This window comes from Falco punctatus, assembly GCF_963210335.1.
Source record: "Falco punctatus genome assembly, chromosome: 2".
Lineage (NCBI taxonomy): Eukaryota > Metazoa > Chordata > Aves > Falconiformes > Falconidae > Falco > Falco punctatus.
The window spans coordinates 67,477,415-67,494,770 of NC_137581.1; the positions used below are offsets into that span (position 1 = coordinate 67,477,415).

At 43.3% G+C, this 17,356-nt stretch overlaps 1 protein-coding gene across 6 annotated transcripts in view; it reads left to right on the top strand.

The window, feature by feature from the left end:
- FHL2 (four and a half LIM domains 2) overlaps positions 1 to 17,356 on the top strand; it is a 67,083-nt gene that overhangs the window by 23,512 nt on the left and 26,215 nt on the right. For 2 of the 6 annotated variants that reach the window (XM_080377474.1, XM_080377478.1), the window contains exon 1: positions 6,720 to 17,158. The exons of 2 other annotated variants lie outside the window; for them this stretch is intronic. The gene's annotated coding sequence lies outside the window, so the exon portion shown is untranslated. Of the gene's footprint in view, positions 1 to 6,718; positions 17,159 to 17,356 lie in introns of those variants that run through there. 2 more of the 6 variants (XM_080377475.1, XM_080377479.1) reach the window with 2 other exon arrangements.

Consider the following 17,356-nt stretch of genomic DNA (forward strand, 5'->3'; position numbering starts at 1 on the left):
ACATTTTACTTTCCCCCCCCTCTTTCAGACCATTTCCTAATGGCCATGAAAGAAAGGAAGGGAAATTACAGGAGATGCTTGCTGATTTCATGTTTTAAACAATTACTTGCTATCGATTACAGCAGCTGTGGGAAAAGGGAAAAAGCACTGAAACACAACTGGGTGTCAAAGCAGGAATTTGTCAGAACTAGCCTGTAAAATAGCATGAGCAATAACTGCCAAACGCTAATTATCAAGCTATTGTTACTTTAAATTACTTTTAACCTCATCTCATGAGAGCATTAATTTTCAAATGAAGCCAATAAAAGACCTCTTTGGAAAAAGAAGATTGTTTGTGCATGTGCGTACATTTGTTTGGATGCATTTATACATGCATTTTTACTTTAAACGTTCTTACAACAAAAGGCTTTTTAATCCAAGGATCATGACACAAAGGTAAGAAATATTTGCTTACTTTTAGCCTGAGAATAAAGCTATCACATTTTGCATCAGAGTTTGTTTACTCTGGTGGGTGTTTACACGAGGTGCTGATCAGATCAGTGGACATGGAGATGTTGGGTCCGGTCCCAGGGCTGTCTCTTGGGCTCTGTCATGGCAGTGCATGCAATACGCCTGGCAACGCTCCTGCAGGAGATCAGAGAATCACGGGAAGGTCAGGGTTGGAAGGCATCTCTGCAGATCATCCAGTCCAAGCCCCTGCTACAGCAGGGTCACCCACAGCAGGTTGCACAGAGTCGTGTCCAGGCGGGTTTTGAATGTCCCCAGAGAAGGAGACTGCACAGCCCCTCTGGGCAGCCTGTCCCAGGGCTCCGTCACCCTCAAGGTAAAGGAGTTCTTCCTCATGTTCAGGTGGAACTGAATCATCCCTGGGGCCATGCCCAGGCCATTACTGACTCCTGGCCTCTGAAATCAAGTGGCCACATCCAAAACATGTCCTAGGGACAGGATTTGCTCCCAAGCCATCCCCAGATGGGAAAGCCTTAGCAGGCATCTGGACAACAAACCAGCACGGTTGACTGAGTCTCAATGCCCGGGAGCATCCTGTGGTCCTGTTCAATTTATAAGTACAGACATGGCCTCTGAGGGTGCCCACATGTGTCCAGCCTCACCTGTGATGGGGACCTGCTGCCATGGTGAAAAACCTCAGTTAGTATGTCTTGTCTGGCTGAGTTCTCCAAGCTTATGCTGGTGCAGGCTTAGATAGTGCCAACATAGCACACCTAGGAACAAGCTTGCCCCACCTTTCATGTGAAGAACAGCACATAACTTCAGTGGAAGAAGAAAGGAATGTAAAATACCAAATCATCTGCACACACTCCTGTTTTATCTTGAGGCTTACTGTCCCTGCATGGAAGCCTTGGGAGGCTTAATGTCTTCAGACATCGCAGCTGGTGTCTCCACATGTCTCTCTGTTCTCCAGCATTAACAGTCTTGCTGCTAGACCGTGGTCTGCTCTGCTCAGATCTGCACAGAGCTCCAATTTCCTGCTCCCTAGCACTGGTGAGATGAGTTTTGTGTGTTGGTTGGAGCCTAGAGGTAGCGGTCCTACCAGAGAGTGCAGCACTGACTTTTAGCAAGCCACCAGTGGGAACTGGCAGCTGCCTTAGCTGGACCCACTGTTCCATTTGGTCTGTTTTTGCCAAGATCTTCCTATTAAGCTAAACTGATGTGCTTCCACACTAAATTGTGCAATAAAGAAATTGTGTACAAAACTAATATTTTTTTATAGAGTAGTCCCACTTCTCCCATACTAGAAATTTTCTCATGTCCTCAGATTCTTTGTCTATCATCCAAGCCTCAGGCTAAAACAATAAAAATAACAAAATTGTTCTGGTTCTGCACTTAGTATTGAAGTATCACCACTGCTGTATTAACAGTATTCCCTCTTAAAAACAAGAAGCAGAAGCAGCATTCCAGTCATGTGCAGCAAAACATTATGGATTTTTAAAAAATATATATGTTGGCCAAAGATCTTTACCTTGAAAAAATAGAGGAACATACATACTAATGCAGGGATTTTTCACTGGATTTGAATTTAAAAGTTAAATAAAACAAAAAGACCCGAAGTCTGTTCCCAAACTGAACCCATTCTAAGGGCAGTCTTTCCAACAATAATACTTTGTTCTTACCTAGCATTTGAAAATATGATTAATGGATGAATAACTTTACTTTTTCCCTTCCAAACAGCAAGCCATCAGAACAAGGCAGACCTTTGATAGCAGCTGGCAAGAGGCTGGGAGGGGGCAGACTCATTCAAACACTTCTTTAATAGAGAAAATGTAAAAGGCCATTTTACAAGGAAGAAAACCAGAGGAGGAAGGGAATGTGAATACTGATTTGGGGGTGAAATCTTGGCCCCCTTAAATCAATGGTAGTTTTCTCAGAAACATCCACTGATGTTAGTAGCAAAGCTCACATCTCCTCCTTTTCCTTCTAACTTTAATAATGCCACACTTGTGCGGATTGGCACCACCAAAGCACGTTTTCACATTTTTTTCTTACCAGTTTTCCTTTTTCTGTAGCTGTGTATTGTCTAACCAGAGCACAGGCATTCCGACACAGTTGTTTTTCAGTGAAATGAATTATTACTGGCTGCAACATTTTATCTTTGGCTTTATATCACAGTGAGTACAGTTTCATGCTGATAAATCTCAGGCTGTTTCAACAACGTTCATCATCTAATGCTGATTAGCTTTGAGAAGCATAGGTCATATTATACAGAGTCCTAGTTTTTCTGAAAGCGGTTGGAGCAATTCTGTCTGGTTTTCCTCAGCTCATTCTGACATAAACATGGAAGGAGCACTACCATACAGGTTTTCAAGGGATCCATCAACTTCATAAAACTCAACATGTTTCTGCTGCAGGTTGATTTACTGGCTACCATTAACACATGCCACCAAGAAGTAGTGAAACTGAAAGAGCTAGAATAAAAAGTATTTTCCCCATTTCCCTTTATAGTTTTGGTAATGTTTTGTGTGAAGACAGTTGTACAGGTTCCCTTTTATAACATTTTTCCTGCTGTCTCTGTGAAACTTCCATACCACAACAAACCAGAGGAAAACTCTCCTTTAAAATAGGAAAATAAGTACTTTATAAAACCATGTTGTCATGGAAGTAGAATGGGCACAGACATGGGGTCAGAAATCGTTTCACACACTTCACAAACAAAGCCAGTGGACTTTCAGATCAGCATATTCCCTGTCAATCTTAAAGGATTTTCACCAAAGTCTCACTAGAAATTTGCATGCTTTCTGTTGGAGGGAAGTAGGTAACATTGACCAGTGCTCCTTTTTGGTAGTCTGCAGCTAGGGAAGCAAAGCCCAGCATGCCTAGAGATTACCATACAAAACCAGGCATACTTGCAATCTACAGATGCCACAACACAGAAGCCCGTTATTCTGTTATTTGTCTGATTTTTTAAATGCTGAGTAACCTAATTTCCTATGCATGAAATCCATTGACTGCAATATGCCCCACAGCCTCTGGTGTTGGGTGCAGAAGGCAGCAGGACACTCAAGGGGTTAGGACAATTATAATAATATAAAAAGAGAGCTGTGTCAACACTGTTTAACATGGCACTCCTGGTACAGAACAGTAAACAAGAGGAAGCTATCAGAATAAACTATTTGTTGTGGGTTTCAACTTCTGGGTGCAAGCCCCAGCTCAAGAATTCACATAAGCACAGGTTAAGCACACTGTGTGTTATGTACTCATATGGCCTGCATTTCATATCGTCAAGTATTTCTTTTCTCAACATCCTTTTAGGGGAGACAAGCAGCACTTTTTCCTAATTCAGAAAGCAGGAGCAAGGGCCAGATGTGAGGGAAGGCTCAAGTGCTGAAGTGTGGCGAGGATTGGCAGGCTATGAGACCCAGATCAGGGCTGCAGTGACCCAGCGCTCCAACAAGTAAGTCTTGGAAAGAGACTCTACTCTCTCTTCCTTTCATCTGCCTAAAAAATCTTCTAGCCAACATGAGCAACGTGTCCAGTTCTGCTCAATTAGGTAGGGGGAAAGACAGTGGCTGAATTCAGGTGTGTGAATTCTTCCTGGACAAACCTGCCATGCTTTAGCTATCCAAGGTCAGGAGTCTGTCTGACCTAGACAGCTGGATTCCCTCTAGATTCGATGTGGAAGGAAAAGCACATTTATAGGGAAATTCATTCCATCCTCAACAGGTGTCTAACAAATCGCCCCTCGCAAGCACCCCTTTTTCTCCATCCACTGTAGCGGGATCATGGATGACTTGTTTGGGTCAGCTAACATTTGGTCAGTTAAAATGGGGTGAGTTGGATGCTACTATAGGTTATTTGCAAATATTACACAGAGCATTTAATTGATCAAAGAATAGACTTTATTATCAAAATCCATAACTACTACCTGCAAACTCTCCCCTCCTTTCCGCTTTTATAAACCGGGGTACTTTAGTAATGTAGACTCTGGAAAAAGAACTGGTTTGAGCTTACTTCTCATTTTTCTCCTTGGTCATTTTTGCTTCTTGTATTGGTTTTCATGTATTGATATGTTCTGGGGCATTCTCTGGAGATTCATGAGGTGAACCAAGGCTATCCTCCTGAAACTTTGCTTGCAAGTGTGAAGTGGGACTCAAGGCACAGAAGGAGCACATCAGATGAATGGGAAGTGCTTGTGGTGGAAACAAGAACCCTTGTAGGAAGTGGAAATATTTCATTAGGAATTTTTCCTTGCTTGGTAGGGCTGTGACAGAGAGCAATAGTCTGCAGAAATGACTTTGCCTTTCAGAACAAAATGATGTGAAAGATTTTATTTAGAAATTAAGGATTATGAAAAAGAGTAGAAACTTGGGAGATGGGACTGAAGAATGATGGTTTTCTAGACCATCCATTCTCATCTGCAGGCAGAAAATTACACAAACCTGTTTGAAATTTTGTAACGGCAATAGTCTTTCCAACCAACATTACCTCAAAAAGTTTCAATTCAATGCACTTCTTAGCGCAAAGTTGAAGGTCTTTGAAAAATTTGAGATTGCAATGGAAAAATTGTCTTTTGTAGAAAACTTGAGTGGAAAGAGATTTTGCATGAGACTGTACTTTCCTGATCTGATGCTGTAAGTTAGACTTGTATTCCAGTTATTTTTACTTAACTGCTTCCAAAAAACATCAGTGTGACTGTGGTAACAATGATAATCAGCCAGCTAGGACACTGGTGTCTCACATTTTAGACTAACCATTTAAAATGAGAAAAAGAACAGAGCTTTCACTGTTAATGGAAGGTGCTTATGTAAGTTTGTTAGTTAGGCAATCAGTGGGAAAATATTCAATCATTATAAATAACCTATTATAAAAGGCAATTGGAACTTCTTATCAGGACTGCTACCAAGGTCATTCATTTGTAAACTGTTTCACCCTTCGTCTCATCAAATTCAGTAAGTTTTACTCTGACACCTCTAAGATTGGCTGCAGAAGCATTTCTGAACTTCACAGTAATAATATTCACATTTCTTTGTCTACCTAACGATTCACAACCTTGAATCAAGCCATGGTGTTATTTGTAGTGTCACCTTACTTAAGTCTTGCAGTTCAATAACTTGCAGATTCATAACCTAAGGAGGATCTAGATTTATTAGTGCAATTAGTGTCTTAGATACAGTTATTTGTTGCTGTGGAATACTGGTGGCTGAGAAGAGGGTATCATTATATGGACTTGATTACATGAACATAGTATATGGTGTGCACAGTACAAAGACATACAGTTCTGCTTAAGATCTTTAGGCAGACAGAATTCAGGAAGGCAGTTGGTGCAGATGTTGGCACCTTTGCACACAGTTGAAAAACAAACAACAAAACTGTCTGTTTCAAGAATCTTAGGTCCATGCTCTATCAGGTCTGAAGACCAAGGGACCACAGAACTACAAGCAGCAAAAGATTCAAGAAAGGACTAGAGTGGGCCAAAAAGGCTTTCTCCTGATCCTGAGGAACAAATGGTGTGTGAGATAGAAGAACAGACAACATCAACCAAACCACAGACATCTTAGGAACAGGATTTCTAAGGACAACCTTGTGGAAAATAGGTTGATCTGATTTACTGTCATGTTTCTCTGTTAGCTAGTTCTGTCTCAGAAACATTTTGATTTATAACAAAATATTGGTCCTGAGACCAACTAGTATTGGCACAGCTGATGTCCACACAGTTACACTGTCTTACCAGGCAAAATGAGATGCACACATCCACCCTTTTGTTAGGAGCAGTCCTTTGAGCAGGCCAGTCTTGGGCCATGCCAGAGACCCTTTGGGAGGGTGATGGGGGCTTTGGGCTCAACCAGACCAGGGGCTGCACTTAGAGTTGAACAGTGTGGACCATCCTCTGCTATGTTTGGGCCAACACAAGCTACTGGTATAAATGGAGGCAGGGAAGGCAGGAAGTGGCCCCCACAGGAATGGGTGATGAGGTCACCCCTGAGAAGATGTCCCTGTCGTGGGCACAAGGAGGCTGCAAGGAGATTGCAATATGCAAGGGAAGTTTGTTCATCCATCCGTTTCTTTTCAGCAGCCCTCACTTTGTTTCCAGTGTCAAAATGCACACAAAGAAGTGGTGTGGCCACACCACCCTCTCCCACCACCATGAGCAGGAGCACCCAGCCTGCATCCTGGGGATCATTTGGGTCAGTGCACGGTCTTCCCTTTGTCCTAGCCATTCCTCTCTCTGTCGTGTGGACATTCTGTCTCTCATGTCCTCGGTTGTGCAGGTAGTTGTGGGTAGTGCCAGTTGCTGTGAGAAGATTTGTGAACAGGCTCAACCTGGATACCTGCCCAAGCACCTACAGCCAAGCCCCCTTTCCTGCCTTTTCCCCCTGCGCTTACAAATGCAAATGCAGGGTCGATGCGCCGATTACTAAAGGAAATAGCACAGAGCTCTGGGTCTGAGGCATGCTCGCAGAGAAAGCTGGCAGGAGAAGCAGCGTGGGCACGGCACCCAAGCAGAGCAGCCTGCCTTCCTCCCAGGTCTTCCTCTGCCCTCTCCTGCAAGTGAAGTTTCTTCTGCCTGCCAGTGCTGTGTCTGCTGACAGACAAACCAGCCCTTTCCCTGCATTTTTTTTCTGGACATCCAAGTGTTAGGAACTCTTCATTACAAATGAGGAGTCTGCATTCCTGGAAATCCTTCTTGATATAAGGAAAAGTCAGCATCACTGTGGACCAGCTCTTGGGGGAGCATCCAGCCATGCGGACAGTGCTCAGTCGTGTAAGGCATTTGTATTGTGGCAATCCAGCAAGGACTCACTAGACTTTACAGTTAGCCAGTAGGGATAAATGAAAGGACTAGCGCTGCTTCATACTGTTATTTCTGACTCCTCTCTAACAATTCAAAAAAATTACTTACCTTCCAACATGAGACACATTATCTTCAAGGCAAGCCATTGTTACAAGCCTTTATTTAATTTTACAACATTTGAATTTCATTCACATTAAGACAGCAACTCCACTAGACAGCCATGTGAATATAAACTTGGTAGGGACAAACACAATCCATACATCTATCAGGCTAACAATGCATGGTATATTTTTTCAGCTCTATGTGAAGTGTTAGACATGAAATTCACATCAGCAACTAAATGATTACTTTAATCCTATTATTTAAAGGGCCTGAGCACTTACAGAGTTCAAAGTAAGCACAGGCCTAAGAGGATCAACGGCAAGGACTCTACTTCAAAGTGCGATCTAAGCTCATATTTTCAACCATAATATATGTCTGAGCCTATGTCTCAGACCCTCTCAGTTTATCTGTAGTATATACAAACAGTAGTTGAGCAGAAAAATAACTGTTGCCATACAGAAGGATCTTTCTGCAAAACAGGATGTCCCCAATCACATTCAGATTGGAGAGGGTGACTGTTTCTAATTACATCAAAATATTACAAGGCTGAAGTAATCTGGGAAGTGATTTACAACCGTATGTCTTTTGAACGCTAGGCAAGTTGAAAGGTTTGAGGAATGATAGTGCCAATAAATAACCAGGGTACAAAAAGAATCCTCAGGGAAGACATGGCTGTAACAGAAAAAGCTAAATAATTTTTTTCACTCCTGTGTTTGCTGTGAGGAACTTGAAGCGTTTCCTGCAGCAGAACACTTCCTTATGGGGATTGTCAGAAGGTCTATTTCAAGCTGAAATGTCTGTAGAAGAGGTATGGAACAAATAAACAAAATTAATAGGAAGAAAATGTTAGAATCAGATGGTGTTCACTGAAGATCTGAAGGGACTCAAGGATGAATTAGCTGAAACAATAATAGTGCATGGCCTTTTATTTAAAATGTGCTTAGAACTGAGCACCTGAAAGTCGCTAATACAGTGCCAACCTTTTTAAATGGTTCCAAGAGAAACTGGGGGAATTACAGTTTGGTAAGTTTGATTAATTTCCACTAATCAATTTAGTAGAAATTACTACACACAATAGAGAAGATCGATAAAAATGATACATTGGGAGAAATTCAATACAGCTTTGTAAATAGAAATCACGCACTACAAATCCATTGGGTTCCTGTAAGACGATAAACATACAGATACAGGAGATCTGCATATTTGTGCTTTTCCATGTACTCAACAAGGGCCCTCACCAAAATCCCTTAAAAACAGGTCAGCAGCACAGGATAAGAGGAAAAATCTTTGCATGTATTGCATGAAATCAGTTGAAAGATAAGCAGGCAGTTCTTACAGTAAAGGGAGATTAACAGGAGATTATTAGTGGAAATTCTAAGACTGAGAAACAGAAGCCTCTTAGGCAACAGGATGAGTAGGCACTGGAACAGCATCTTAAACTGAATGTAGATAAGCATGAAGCATCACATGTGGGGAAAAACGGAACTTTAGCTATAAAGTAATGGTTCTGAACTGACCACCTGGGTGTGAAATTTGGGGGTTATATAGGTTTACAAAAAAAACCTACTTAGTGTCAAAAACAGCCAAAAAGCAAATAGAATGTTAAAGTTCTGGCCACTTCATCTGAAAAAGCAAAATGCCATATTGGAAACAGTTTGGGAAAGGATGATAAAACATGGGGAGTGGCTTTCATACAGTGACTAGGTAGGCTGGGATTCTCCAGCCTAGTAGAGAGATGGCTGAGGGGACATATGATAAAGATTGACAAAGACGTGAACAGCCTGTAGCATATGAATAAAGATCAGTTGCTCATTATCTTTGAAAATGTAAGACCTAAGAGGCATCAGATGAGGTAATATGTTCAAAATGAACACAAGGAGATGGTTCTTTAACAACATAGAGCTACCTGTTCCAGGAAACTCTGAATTTCCTTTCAGGGGATCAGGAGGGAACTATGCGAGTTCATGGAAGTGATATTCAGTATGGATACTGCCTCCAGGTTGAGAAATCCTTGAGCCAAAAGTTGTTGGAGGCTGGGAGAGTATTATGAAGAGATATCATTACAGACTATTCTCACTTTTTTCCCCAAGACACTTCTTAGTCCCCAAGAACAAGGAAACAAGTTGGAAGAACCCTTCTGTTCAGCATTTCTCATACTGCTATGGCGTGATACGAATACCTGCAAATTACAGGTTCTGCCTCACACTAGTCATCCTTTACAGGCATGAATGTTAAACTGAAAACTCTAGTCTCAATCTCTTCTTTCTTTCTGCCTTTTCACATTTCTGTTATACTGAAAAAACTTATGCTCATTTGATTTTGGAGGTTGTTGAGTCCTAATGCTAATCCTTGAGGGCAAATTAGACAAAAAATGAGTTGGATGTTGTCACTCCTGCCTTGGGAATGAGTTAGATAAAGTTCTTGAGGTGTCTGTCAACTGCCCCATTTTACAAACCTCTCTACTGAGAAGCTCACGGGGACTCTGCCTAGCTGATAAGGGAGAATGGTAGTTACAAATGTTGCTGTTGGCTATTTCAAGAGGGTCAGAAAAAATGTCAAGGATGCGGGCAGAAAAAGCGTCATGGGGAGAAGAAGAAAATTATTCACACAGAAGTAAAGTTTTGGAGAAGAAGCTATGAGCAGTGGGGCAGTGGGAGGGGGAGGATTCTGGAAAGGGGACTTTGCATAAAACACTGGAGCGTGCTGGGAACGCTGCAGGGAATGTGAACTATTTTGTACAGAATTGCATGTCTCGTGCTATCAGAAACACAGAGTAATTCGTTTTTTGGAACAATCACAGTGTTTCATGTGTCTGAAACAGGGAGCCATAAATCATGATTACCCTGAAATGAATAAAACCCTAAATTAAGGGGTAGTATTTGCCAGTTCAGAAGACCAGCAATTACTGCAAGCTGTAGTAATTTGACATCCCATGTTCCACCCGTAGGGGTAGGGAACCCAAAAGCCTCTTCCCATCTGTCATAGTCAGGCGCCCACATGGCAATCAAACTGAATCCAGAGGAAAGGAAAGAAGCAACAGCTTTTCCACATAGCTCTCAGCACTATCATCATTTAGAATCATAGCTTCCAAAGACCATTCACCTCTTGTTAGAAGTTGTCTGTGGATCCCAAAGCACTTCCAAAGATGTGACACCAAGCTCTCTGTCCCTGGTTTCAGATGAACAAACTGTGGAGCTGATGGGCTTAGGGAATGCCTAGAGTCCAAAGAGGTGTGGGGACAGCAAAGATCAAAATGTTTCACTCTGTTTCCTTAAAAGTAGAGGCACCATCTGTTTCCTAGCAAGCCGAAAGAAGGAGAAAGAACGTTGGGGAAAGCAGGGAAGGAAAAGACTACATTCCACAAGAACTGTTGCTTTCCACTGGCTTCATTACAGCTCTTCATGGTTTCATCTTCACTTGCTCAGCAGCCTAGTGAAAGCTCTCCAGAGTAGCTGGCCCACATGGTACAGACACCTGCTGCTTGGGGAATTGTTTGATGCGTTGCCTTTATCCTGCAATGGCTTTTTGGGCTTCTTTTAATCTGTGAGGACCTGGGGTGGCTCTGATCATGATGATGCTTGTCCAGTGAAGGACTTGTCAGTCCTGTAACATGGTGCCTCAGCCTTCCAAGCTGTTGAAAACCCAGCTGTCACCAAGAGAGATTTTCCTCAGCAGATACCAGTTCCTTAAAACTCTGGCTTGCTCCTTGAAGTTTCCTCTGGTGTGCTGTCTGCTCCCTCCTTGAGCACCACAGCTCTTCTCCCCTGTTCTCCCTTCAATTCATGCTCCACCACTCATCAGTGTCAAGAGCTGTTTATCTGCCCAGCTGAAATAAAGGAAAGCAGCAGCAGCAGGGACATGGCTGTCTTTCTGCCTGGGTCATCCATTGCAAACCATCTCTACATCTCAACTGTCCATGGACAAAGGGGCATAGGAGCAATTACACAGACAGTGGCATTGTTGACCAGCGTCTCACTGCCACATTCCCCTTGAGGCATCTCTTTCAAGAGATAGATTTCTCTGAATGAAACTGGGGCTAACTGGATAGAAAACAAGGTCCTGACTAACTTCAAAAACTGAACAAAATCCTTGTCCAAGGGTCTAATTAGACCATAATGGTCTAAACTGCTTTCAGCTCCATCCCAGACCATGCTGTCACAGAAACACCCTTGAATTTGAATCATGTCATCTATCTTACGACATAACAATATATTACCCTTCAGAAGACAACTTTTCATATACAAAACCAGAAGTTCCCCAGTGCTACTGAGCCATGGCACCTTTCTATAAATTCACTGAAGAAAACAGTTTAAGGCTGTATGTGAAAATTATTCAAACACATTACAAAAGGAAACATAGAAACTTTTTTTTCCAGATTCGACTGGAGTTTCTAAAACACTAAGCATTTTATACTGATTTAGGCTAAACATCCTTCCAAAAATAAAAGAAGTCTTGCATCAACCCAAAGTGGACAGACTTTCACTTCATGTTAAGTTCCCTATCTGCCTTGGCTGCAGTGGTTTTAATGTATTGTCCAAAGGTATCCATAATTCCTTCATCAGAATCTGTGCAACTCTGATATTTCTTACCTGCTGAGTATTTCTACTTGAGTATCGAGTCACCCAGGAGAAGAAAGGAAGATCAGAATATTGCAAAAAGCCTTGTGACTAGGAGACTGAACGGGGAGAGAAAATGCACATTAAAGAAAATCTTTTTACCCTTTGCAGATTCCTCATATGCTTGGGGAAAACTACCTATCTAAGAACATCTTATGAGAATGAAATTTCAGGAAGATTTAATATTGCTTGGCTGTTATTTTAGCTTTAATGAACTAAAATGCAATGTCTGCATGAGTCTACACTACTTCCTAAGCAGCAGTGCCAAAAACAGCAGTTCTCCTAAATGCACCCTCTCATATTCAATGAAAGCTTGTGTTACACAGGTTCCAGCATCAGAAAGGGGATTAGTTGAATTCTGATAAAGTAAATAAACAGTTTCCAGGATAAAATAATGGTGGAAGGAATCAGTCAGTAGCTTAGCCATTTTCAAACCTAAAAGTGTAACTTTCCACCTCCCCTGCCCTCTCAGAGACACTAAACTCCTCTGTGAGTCAAACTGGGGGAAATAGAAATATTCCACTTCCAGCTGCCTCTTTCCACTATTTTTCTTTATTCATTCTCTTCAGCCAGAAAAGATCAGTGCTGAAACTGTAGTTATTCCAGCATCAACCCAGTAGCTGAAGTGAGATTTCTGAAGGATTAGTAAAATCATTGAAAAGTCCTGCTATGAAAATGATACTTTTCCCATCTTGTTTCCCATATGTGAGGTATGGCATTCTCCATGTAGAATTAAACCCATTAAAGCACACAGGCCACTGAAGAACAAGCAATATATGCTACATAAATGCTACATATATAAGCCACAGAGTACATTTCTAAGTCACAGGATGGTACTGAACAGTACTTGAATTTTCAACCTTAAATTTAAGCACCCTTTCAGAAACATTGTTCCCTGATTTCCTTGCATTTTCTCCTATGAAGCCTTGAAGATTGCTGATCTGTGCTGGGTTGATCAGAGAAGCAAGGGGGGGTGGGGGGTGGAGGGGCTGGGGTGGAGAAGGGTGGCTCAGTTACTTAAACATTAAATATGCCAGTGGAAAAAAAAAAACCCTGCTTTTTCCTCCCCATCTCCCCGACAATTAAGGAAATCTCGTTTTCTTCCACTCACCCCTGGCGGATTTGATGCTGGTGGGAAAGAGGATGTGTGGGGTTTTGCCAATCACAGATAAATATTTACTTGGTAGATAAAAAGGTGAAGTGGACTTACTGAAGGAGGATGAGGTCAGAGGTTCCTTTTGCCTTCCCTGGTTGTGTCTGATGGAATGCATACACCACATCATGGGATGAGGAAGGAGCTGCCTGGTAACTCTCCCTCATCCCTTTCACAGCTCCATGCAGACTTGATGTGGCTGCTGAGCATCAAGTCCCATAGTGAGCCCACAGATCATCAGGTTTTAAATTGGCACGGGCTTTTCTGCCTTCAAGGAGTCAGAGATGTTAGATTAAATCAGACAAAAATGACCTTACTTTCTTAAAGCCAACCCATGATCTGCAACAGTTAAACTAAACCATTTCAGCTGAAACCAGTATATATTTCAACTTGCAATTCTGGAAAACACTTGTCTTGTTTTCCAGCAGGTCACATCAAAAAATCTCTGGCAGAGTTGCTGCAGTGGTTGTCAATGGACAGACAGGGAAATGAAAATAAGGAAATTGAAAAAAATGGAAAAAAATGTAGAATATTTAATTTGTTTTAGAAAGGTTTGGAAATAAACTGACTCAAATAGCCCAAATCTAATCACCTTCAGGGCCCATTTTTCTTTACATCCATTTCTAAATCAGAACTGAGGTAAGAACTGTAACTAAGTTGGAAATAAATTATTATTGTGGTCATTGTGTAATAGTTTAAGCTAAAAGAAAGAAATATCAGTAGTAGTAGTAGTATTATGATGCTCTAAGGAGTCCTTTGTAAATTTGCTGACAACTCACACAAGAGTTTGGCTATCCTGAGCTCTCTATTTACAGACAGTGAAACTAAAGAACAGAAAGATGCAATGTGTTCTCCAAGGGCATCCAGCAAGCCAGTGATGGGGCTGGAAACCCAGCTAGCAGCTCTCTGAGGACATAACTGCAGTTCCATGGTAGCTCAACGGCTCATGAAAGCTGCTCACTGTCTGGTTTAACACACCTTCCAGTGCCAGTGCAAATGCAAGGGAGGAGCCAGGGACATGTGGCTGGGGAGTGCAGTGTCTTTGATTTAAATAAGCTTTAATTGCCACAGAATCATCCTTGTTAATCCCCTACATCCATAGTCCGTCCTTCAGGGCACAATGCCTGTGTTTTGAAAATGCAACTGCAAAGGCTGCAGCAATAAACAGATGGACCCATGGAAATTGCTGATCATAGAAATAACTCACATCTGTGAAAGAGATTTTGCTTCTGATAGAAGAACTAGGAATGGCCTTTCCCCATCATTTTATTCTGTCTGTGCTTTTGTAGATTTGGAATAGCACTGAGACTGGGGGTGCTGGTTGACAGCCAGCTGAATGAACATGAGCCGCCAGTGTGCCCAGGTGGCCAAGAAGGCCAACAGCATCCTGGCTTGTATCCCAAACGGTGTGGCCAGCAGGACCAGGGCAGTGATTGTCCCCCTGTACTGGGCACTGGTGAGGCTGCACCTCGAATCCTGTGTTCAGGTTTGGGCCCCTCACTGCAAGGGGGATGCAGAGCTGTGTCATGGTTTAACCTGGCCGGCAACCCAGCCCCACGCAGCCGTTCACCCACCACCCCTCACCCAGAGGGATGGGGAGGAGAATCAGAAAGGAACGTAAAACTCGGGGGTTGAGATAAGAACAATTTAATAGGTAAAGCAAAAGCCCCGCACGCAAGCAAAGCAAAACAAGAATGAATGAGACTCACTCACCGCTTCCCATGGGCAGGCAGGTGTTCGGCCATCCCCAGGGAAGCCGGGCTCCATCACGCGTAACAGTTACTCGGGAAGACAAACACCGTAATGCCGAATGTTCCCCACCTTCCTTCTTCTTCTTCCCCCAGCTTATATACTCTGCATGGCGTCCCATGGTATGGAATATCCCTTTGGCTAGTTCGGGTCACCTGCCCTGGCTATGTCCCCTCCCAATGTCCCGTGCCCCTCCAGCCCTCTCGCTGGCAGGGCCCAAGAAACTAAAAAGTCCTTAATTTAGTATAAACATCACCCAGCAACAACTAAAAACATCAGTGATCTATCAACATTGTTCTCACATCAGAGCCGCACTGCACCAGCTACTAAGATAGCTAACTCTGTCCCAGCTGAAACCAGGACAAGGTGCTGGAGCGTGTCCAGAGGAGGGCAACAAAGCCAGTAAAGGGTCTAAAGAACAAGTCTTATGCGGAGCGGCTGAGGGAACTGGGGTTGTTTAGCCTGGAGAGAGGACTCAGGTGAGATCTTATCCCTCTCTACAACCACACAAAAGGAGGTCGTAGCAAGGTAGCGGTTGGTCTTTTCTCCTAAGTAGCAGGTGACAGGACAAGAGGAAATGGCCTCAAGTTGCTCCAGGGGAGGTTTAGTTTGCATATTGGGAAAAATTTCTTCACTGAAAAGGTTGCTAAGCATTGGAACAGGCTGCCCAGGGACATGGTGGAATCACCATCCTTGGAGGTGTTCAAAAAATGTGTAGATGCAGTGCTTAGGGATGTGTTTAGTGGTGGAGTTGATAGTCCTGGGTTAACAGTTGGACTTGATGATCTTAAAGGTCTTTTCCAACCTAAATGATCCTAAAATTTGATGACTGACTAACACATTTCATCCCTATTCCATACCTAACTACCGTTTGGGTGCACAAGAGGACAGTAAGTGCAGGTCAGGGTTCTGGCATAAGTTTGGTTTTCAGGAGAAACCCTTAGCTAACACATATGCACACCTACAGCACCGCCCAGACACGTGCCAGGACCCAGTGTCCAACACAAAAGGACACTGGGCTACCTTGCATCATCTGGATGCAAACCAACAGCAACACTGTCTAGGGCTAATAGGCTTTACATTTTTGCTCTACTGGTTTCTTTTAAGGTTGAAAGCATTTAAATCAAAGTACCTCCCTTTGGCAAGCCCCAGTCATGATTGAGTGGTTACCCTGAAATGCCTCCCCACCCTATCCCTCAAGCGGCAGAAAGCAGACATCTCCCTCATGCTTTTGACCCAAATTCTTCCCTCTGGGAGGTTTCCCAGGACCCTCACTGTTTTGATTAGCAGAATGTGTTTCTGCCAGGATGGTTGATAGATGAAATTGGATTTTGTAGCAGAAAAAATGGTTCCTGATTATAGGGGGATGAATGGTTCCCCCTCTCCTTAACATGTGCCCGCTGGCAGGGCTCTCCACTGGGTCCCGAGTCTGTGCTGGGGCAATCTGTTCCTTTGGCTCTCTCTTACGCAAGGGGGGGAGGCGTTGGTTTCATTGATTTCCCCTGCTTTTCTTCTTTTTCCTCCTCACTATGGGGGGACTCGGAAAGAAAGAAGGGCGGAGAGAAAGAAGAATGGGCTCTGAACACTCCTAAAGAAATGCCTGCACACTTGTGCCTCGTAAAAATGTGCACCTCTCCACCAGGGAGAAGAGAGACGGCTTGTTCCACTCTTCTCTGGGCAAGGCACTGAGTGGCAGCAGGCAAAACAGCCAAAGCAAATAAAACCTCATACCAGTTTTAACCAAGTACTTCATTCTCTCAGCCAGGTGAAGAGCCTTACAAACGTTCGGGTCTGAGCTGCTGTAAAACCTTTCCTTCTGGAAAGCACGATCCCTCGGGTTTAGCAAAGCTATGTTATTAATAAGCATCGGGGGTTTAGAGAAACAAAGGCTGGAGGAAGGGAGGGGGAGCCTTATTTTAGGAAGGGGGCCAAGAAAGACAAGATGTTTAGGAGGGGGAAGTATCGACACCCTTGGAATAGAGAAAGTGTCGAATGCCAGCTGCAGAGCGCCTAAAAGAATGAGTGTCTCCGATGCTTTTGTCTCCTTATATGGTAAAATGATAGAGAGGGGTTTCACTAGGCTGGGGAAGGCAGCAGCAGCCTCCTTCCACACAACACTGACTGCAGAGCTGAAATCAGAAGAGCCACTCTTCACAGGCAGTAGAAAGCCCGGCTAGCTGTACAGCTCTCTTCTGCAGGCAGGCCGGTGTGCTCTTTACACATTTGTTAATGGATGTGACCCCCTGTCCCTGGTCCAGGAGGTGACATTAACTGCCCGCTACTGCTCTGTAAGTAAGTAACCCTTTTTTTCCCCTCCCTCCCCACTACCCACGGAATAGATCTTTGAAGGTGTCGCTTTAAACAAAGGGTGCAGAGAGGAGGAGAGGGTTGTTTAGTGCCCCAGTGGGTTGTTGGGTAAGGCTGTGAGGAGAGGTATTGCCGGTCCCCCTTTCTCCTGAGCACACAGCAAGGGGTGCGAAGAGGAGAAAA